General features: G+C 35.2%; 1 non-coding gene across 1 annotated transcript; it reads right to left on the reverse strand.

Moving 5' to 3' along the window:
- Positions 1–6,917: 6,917 nt before the first annotated feature.
- Positions 6,918–6,990, reverse strand: TRNAF-GAA. Its single transcript has one exon. It is a non-coding gene; the product is annotated as a tRNA-Phe (tRNA).
- Between the last annotated feature and the right edge of the window lie 619 nt (positions 6,991–7,609).

Below are 7,609 nucleotides of genomic sequence, written 5' to 3' on the forward strand. Positions count from 1 at the left end.
TTTAAATAAATTATACTTTTATCGTACCAATAATTTTGGTATCGGTACCCTATCTTACCAATTTTTCGGTATACCAAGAAAATCGATATTTTACCGTACGATATTTTTGATTTTTTCACCCCTAATCATGACACGTGACTGTATAAACGATGTATATTTAAAAATTACTATTGTAGCAAAATCACAATTAGATATTAGAGTGATTCCTTATAAAATTCGTGAGCAGTTTAGATTCATTATGAAAAAGTTTTCGTGAACAGTCTAGGTTCGTTGTGGGGATGGTTATTCGATTAGATTTTGGGATGACATTTTGTGTAGTGTTAAAAGTCTAGCTACGACATATTATGAGTTTGTTTTCATTGCTATATGTAGAAATTCCACAGTTAAGGACATGTTTGATCTTCGGTTTAATAGCTAGTTTCGCTAGCCGAATTAAAAATAGAAGGATATTAAACATTATGGAGACTTCATCTCATAAAAGAGTTTTACTTTTGGTAGGACGCAAACAAATATCACCGTCTGAACAAGACATTATGCGTTGGCAAGATATTGATAGTTTTCATATGGGGCATTGCTACAAGTTATTTGCTAAGATGATTCCATATAATTTTTATTGGGAAAATTTTTGAGAGTCAAAGATTCCATCCATGATCTCGTTTTTGGATGGAGCGTTATTCATAGTGGAATTCTAACAGATAATATGTGCATGAAAAAAGTTATATTATGGCTAGTCGTATGTGCCAAGAAGATGTTGAATTGATAACTCACTTACTTTTGCATTGTCGAGGGGTGACTAGTATTTTGAGCATTTTGTGAAGTATTACTGTGATTCATTGAGTGATGTCCGAGTCTTTATGTAGTTGTTAGGAAGTTTGAATTCATGCGGCTGATATGACAGACCTACATATTTGAGTTACCATACTAATTATTCTTTGGTGAACTATCTCATTAGAGAGAAATCGTCGAACTTTTAATAAACTTAGTCGTTCGATGCGTATAATTCATAATACTATTATTATGATGCTTTATAAGATCTGTTCAGGAAAATAGAGTCTATCGAAGAGTTAATCGTTCTTCTCGAGGATTTATGAGCTCGATAACTTTTTAAGTATTGTTTTTTTTATTATTTTCATGTCATGCTTTATTGTTGTGCTTAAACGATTTTTTTCATTTTTAATATAGAATTTTTTTTTATAAAATTCGATAATCATGTCACTGGCTCGAGAATGACGAGTTAGTGATATCCTAATATGTTCACCGATTTTTAATTATTAATTTAATTATTATTTTAGATCTTCTTTTAAATTGAATTTTAGAAATACTATTTTTATAATTATATATTATATTAGTTTTTAATGCATATAATTGTAATGATTTTTTTATGCTTAATAATAATCATGAAAATTTTATACTTTTTTAGGGTAAATGAGTTTGAATAATGAATTGACTAAATTTAATTTGAATTTAATATGAGTTGAATAATATAGATTGAGTTTACACATTAGGGTGTGAAACTAGTCATTTGTTCATATTTATGTCACAATTCAATTGAAAAATGATTAATATTAAAATTGAAAGTGTATTTTATGGTTTGCTATAATAAAATATATTTTAATATTGATTTAAATTACAGTGTGTTTTTAACTTCATTTAATGTAAAAGTAATTTTTTAACAAGAATACATATTATAGGGGAAATGATGAAATGACCTTAATAATGCCCTTAATTGGGGAAATGACCAACGCCCAATAAAACATAAAACTTGCGTAAATGACCATTTCCCATTTTTTAGATGAAAATACCCCGTCGCGTGTCGTATCACGCGACGGAACCATAGTTTTTTATAATAAATTCTCATTTTTTTTTTCATTTCTTTATTCTCTGTTCTCCGACTTCTCTCTAAACTAAACCCTAAGCGACTAACCCTCGCGAACGTCGAACACAACGACGGACAAAACCTGTTCTAATATCATGTGATTTATGGTCTCATTTCCATTAAAGCTGAATTGAATGTTTTTGTGTTTAATTTTTAACAGATTCGATACTCGATTCATGTGATTCGAGATGTTGTTGGTTGATACTCAATTTAAGTTGTTGGTTGAATGAATATGATGGCATTGCTACACTTTTAAAGTTTTTGGTTGAATGCAGATGATAATGATGAGGTTGGATGCGGTCTCACGTTGATTCGGTCCCATCTCGCGACGGAAAGCTCGTGGAAAGAGAAGAGGCGACACGATTGTGACAACGTGGAAAGTAAAGAGTCAGCACGGTTGCGGCACACGAAGCGTGTAAGGCGAAGAGGCGGCACAATCGCGACAAGGTTGATCGCGTCTTGCGATGGCACGGGCGTCACACTTATTTTAAGATCTTGTAGTTTTTTTTAATTCTCTTGCAATTTCCCTTATGTTTACAGGTAGTTTCTATTAAAAAATGAGTTTGGTGTATGAATGTTGATGCAAATTAATTCATTTATTTATCTATCTATCTGATTATTAGTTACAATAAGTAGTAGCGTTCCTGACCTATTTCAGTAGTAGCATTCCCTAACCTATTTTTTGTTGTTATAATTTCAAAATACCTGAATTTGAAAGTTTAAGTGTAGTGAATATTGGTTACTACAAACCGATGTTGATTAACCCTTGATAATTTTGACACTCCAAATACACAATTAAGTGACCAATTTACACACAAACAACGTTCTCGATTACCAAACATAAGTCTTTTATAATAATAATTAAAGACAACAGAAAAAATAAGCATAATTTAAAGAGAAAATGAATGATGAATAAACTAAAGTAGAACCAAATTAAGCCCTGGACTTAAAAGCCATGACTACTTGCATACCGTCCTACTTAACCAATCTCCATGTTGCCTGCTCAAATGAAAGCCCAACCATTGCAGGCCGTCACGTGACGAGCGTACCATCGTGTAACAAGTATGTTGTGTCTTCGCCTTCCACGTTTCGTGTGCCGCGATTGGGCTGCCGCCTCTTCGCCTTCCATGTTTTGTGTACTGCGACCGTGCTGCCCCTCCGTGAATTGTTCATTATAAATGGTATGGTCGTGTCTCGCGACGGAAAGATTGTCTCACGACCATACCATTTATAATGAACAATTGCATATATTAATAAACAAATAATTGTACATAAACAAAACAAACAACTATGTCATGCTATCAAAACTATACAAATAATAAACAATGATTGAGGAAGAAGAGAACAAAAGTATACCAGTTGCCTCCATTGTGCTCGTGCTCATAGTTGTGTCGTTGTGTCCGAAATGAGCACCATCGCCTCGATCGCTCATGATTGTCTTCGTCGTTTATGGTTTGAGTTTATATAAAGAGACGAGAAGAAAAAAATGAAAAAAGGGAAATTATATTAAATAGTAAAAATATATTAGATTTTTCACATGCAATCCCGTCGCTTCACGGGGTATTTTAGTCCGAAAATTGAAAACTAGCCATTTACGCAAATTTGATGGGGGCGGAGTCATCGGGAAATTTGATCAAATGACCCTCAAAAGAGGGTCATTCCCATTTTTAACCTCAAAAAAATCAATTTTTATTTTTAACCTTTTTTAAATTTTTTTCCATTTTTACCCTTACTAACCTTTTTTTTCTTCTTCCTTTTTCTTTTTCTTTTCCCCCATTTCTCCTTCCCGTTTTCTCTTTTCTCCCCCTCTCTTCCCCGACGACTCCCTAGGCGACATTGCTCCAGCCACAGTCGCCGTCCCCTTATCTTCTCCGGCGACCTTGCTCTAGCCCCAGCCGTCGTTGCTCCCTGAATCACAAACAGGCCGACGCCCGACGATCGCCAAGCCCGGAGACGCTGAGCCCGACGTTCGCCCAACATTACTGAGGTTAGTAATGCTTAGTCAGTTCCACTCTCTAATGATTTTTCCGTTTTTTGCATGTTGTGTATGAAGTTTTATGGTTTTAGGGTTTTAGTTTAGGATTTAGGTTTTAGTTAGGGTTTAGGGTTGAAATGCTTAGTTAGTTATATTATTTTGGTTTGAAATGTTTTGATCCGAGAAATGTAGTTTAATTTGAATGGTTTGTGAATGAGGCGTGGCGTGGCGTGGCGTAGTGTGGGCGTGGGCGTGGGCGTGGACGTGGGCGTGGACGTGGCGTGGGCGTGGGCGGGGGCTTGGGCCACTACAACAAAACATACTTTCAGCGACCCTTATATGCCAACCCATATTAAGCGTGGGTAAAAATTAAAAGAAAAAAACTTTTGCCAACCTTTATATCTATACCACCACCTTTATTTTTTTATATACCAACTTTGTAACTTTGTTAAAACCTTATAATTTAAATATTCTAAATTTTAATAATTTTTATGTTTTATTTTTAAACTTTGTAAATATTTTATTTTAATTTTTTTAAAATTAAATTTGACTTAAATTTTTTTTAACAATAAAATTTAATTAATATTTTTTTTATAACATGATTTTTAAACCTTTTATAGTAATATATGTCTTTTATTTAATTATTATTTAAATTTAATTAAATTAAAAGTTAAATATGAGAGAGTTCATTAGTTTCTGAAGTGTTAATATGACATTTATCCCACATCGGAGAAAAAGAAGAAGTTTTTGGTATATAAAATATGAGAGAGTTCATTAGTTTCTGAAGTGTTTTTAAGGTTATAATGTGCTGGAATATGGGTTCACCCTAAGGGTTTTTTAAGGTTATAATGTGCTGGAATATGGGTTATGTTCATGGAATATGGGTTATGTTCAACAGGTGATAATAGTAGAGATAAAAAAATAACATCTAAAAAACAAATTAAAAAAAATAGTTTAAAAATAAAATAGACTTTTAGCGACGATTTTTAATTTTGCCAACGCTTAAATAAGCGTTGTTAAAACTTTCGCCTTTCGGCAACGCTTGTACCGACGCTTAAATAAGCGTGGTAAAAATATGCGCCCACCCTGCTTCTGGCGACGCAAGAATAAGTGTGGGTAATATTTTTGGCGACGCTTTTAAAGGTTGCCAGAAGTCTTTTTAAGCGTCGTCGAAAGTCATTTTTGTTGTAGTGGGGCTTTGGCGTGGGTGGAGCGTGGGCTTGGGCTTGGGCGTGGAGCGTGGGCTTGGGCGTGGGTGGGGTGTGGATTTAATTACAATTCAATTGCGTACCACATAATATGTAAAACGAATTTAATAAAATTATTAATAAGTAAGGATAGCTTAGTTGGGAGAGCGTCTGACTGGAGTTTTAAAGGTCATGTGTTCAATCCACCTTCATTGCATTTTTTTTCTATTCGAAATTTTAAATAAACCATGTGACATCCCTGGTAAAACATTTTTTTTTCTATTGGAAATTTTAAATAAACCATGTGACATCCCTGGTGAAATTTTAAATAAACCATGTGACATCCCTGGTAAAACAGAGTTGTTATGCTGTAATGGATTCCTTATCTAAAACTGACCTTCACCAGGAATAAAGTTTTTTACCTTCAGATTCAATTTCAAAACCTCTAATTTGAATCGCAATCAAACAGGATCATCATCGAGACCACAAAACGAGAATAAAGTGAAAGTACTAAAGAAAATGAAGTCTATCAAGTAAGTAGCTAGTAAATCAATGCGATTGATTATATGGAATTGAAGATTAATGAATTGACTATTTAGGTTACCGTTCTATAGAAGATGGCCTCACGATGAGATTGCGAGGAGAGGAACGGTATCGCTAGATATAAGTAATTGTAATGATCTGAGTCTTGATTTGAAGAGCGATGCAGATTCAGTGGAATGCGTTCGATCTCAATCTATGGATATGGATTAAGTGTCTTCAGTACTATCAATTTAGACGACTTGCGAAACTTCCATGAAACTTGTTTTTCATTTTACTATTTGGCTTTTTGGGTGGAGAACTGAATAAGGAGATATGTTTAAGAATGCATTTAACTGAATTGCCTGGTAAATGTCATATTTTACAATGATATCCTAGGACTCTGTCTTGAAGGTGTGCTTCAATGAATTTTCTCATTCAAAATTTTATGACTGCAGTAGTGTTTTGTTCCAGCTTGGAAATTTTATATTTCACAATGATATACTAGGACTCTGTCTTGATGGTGTGCTCTAATGAATTTCTCATTCAAAATACTATGACTTTAACAGTGTTCTGTTCCAGCTGGGAAATTTTATACTGTTTGGAAAATTATGAACCAATTAGTGAATGGAGTAAGAGGTGTTAGAAGCTCCTTTGATTCATGTGACTTGCGATGATATGATATACCGAGTGCGAATACTTTAGAGCTCCATGGAACACCCCTGTTTTACTTAATTCTGCAGCTCATATTTGGCTTCTTTGACAGGGAGGGGTGGAAAAGGCAATATGTCTAAGAATACATTTTACCATTCATGGATGTTATAACTGAATTCTCTATATATTCTGCTTGGGAATTGTCATATTCCATAATGATAGACATTTATCTCTTTGTCATGATGGTACTTCAATGGATTTTCTCATTCATAATACTAGGTCTGCAAGAGTGTCCACAATAAATGCATAAGAGAGTGTATTGTGTTTGGGCATACTTTGGAAGAAGGAACTCTGCTAGTGGCTTATGTTGGAGTTTTATTTGATGCTATTATTTTGTCACATATATACTTCAATATATTTATATTTTGTTAATGTTGTTTCTAAAACATTTTGTTCTATTTGAATTGATATATGAGATCTCTTTTATTTTTTGAGATGATGCGTTTCTTTTCTTCATTGTCTTTTTTCTAAGAACTTTTTCTTCTAGTTTTTAATGTTAAATTTTAATTTGTACACTTTTAGAATACTCTAATTTGCATTACAAATTAACAGTTGTGGCTTAACATAATTTTGTTACTTGTTTATAAATCTGTTTTACCAGGGATGTCACATGGTTTGTTTAAAATTTTCAATAAAAAAAAACTTTTGCGGTGAAGGTGGATCAAACACCTGACCTTCAGATCTTCAGTCTAACGCTCTCCCAACTGAGCTATCCCCGCTTATTAATAAATTTATTAAATTCGTTTTACATATTGCGTGGTACGCAATTGAATTGCAATTAAATCCACGCCCCACCCACGCCCACGCCCACGCCCACGCCCACGTCCACGCCCACGTCCACGTCCACGTCCACGCCCACGCCCACGCCCACGCCCACGCCCACGCCCACGCCCACGCCCACGCCCACGCCCACGCCCACGCCCACGCCCACGCCCACGTCCACGCACACGCACACGCACACGCACACGCACACGCACACGCACACGCACACGCACACGCACTATCCCACACTCCCCACCCCCACGATCCACGCCCCATTCACAAACCATTTAGATTAAACTACATTTCTCGGATCAAAGTATTTCAAACCAAAATAATAGAACTAACTAAGCATTTCAACCCTATAACCTAAATCCTAAACTAAAACCCTAAAACCATAAAACTTCATACTCAACATTTAAAAAACGGAAAAATTATTGGGGAGTAGAATTAACTAAGCATTACTAACCTCAGTAATGTTGGGCGAACGTCGGGCTCAGCGTCTCCGGGGCTTGGCGATCGTCAGGAGTCGGCCTGTTTGTGATTCTTGGGAGCAACGGCGGTTGGAGCTGGAGCAAG

This window comes from Impatiens glandulifera, chromosome 7 (genome assembly GCF_907164915.1).
Source record: "Impatiens glandulifera chromosome 7, dImpGla2.1, whole genome shotgun sequence".
Classification (NCBI taxonomy): domain Eukaryota; kingdom Viridiplantae; phylum Streptophyta; class Magnoliopsida; order Ericales; family Balsaminaceae; genus Impatiens; species Impatiens glandulifera.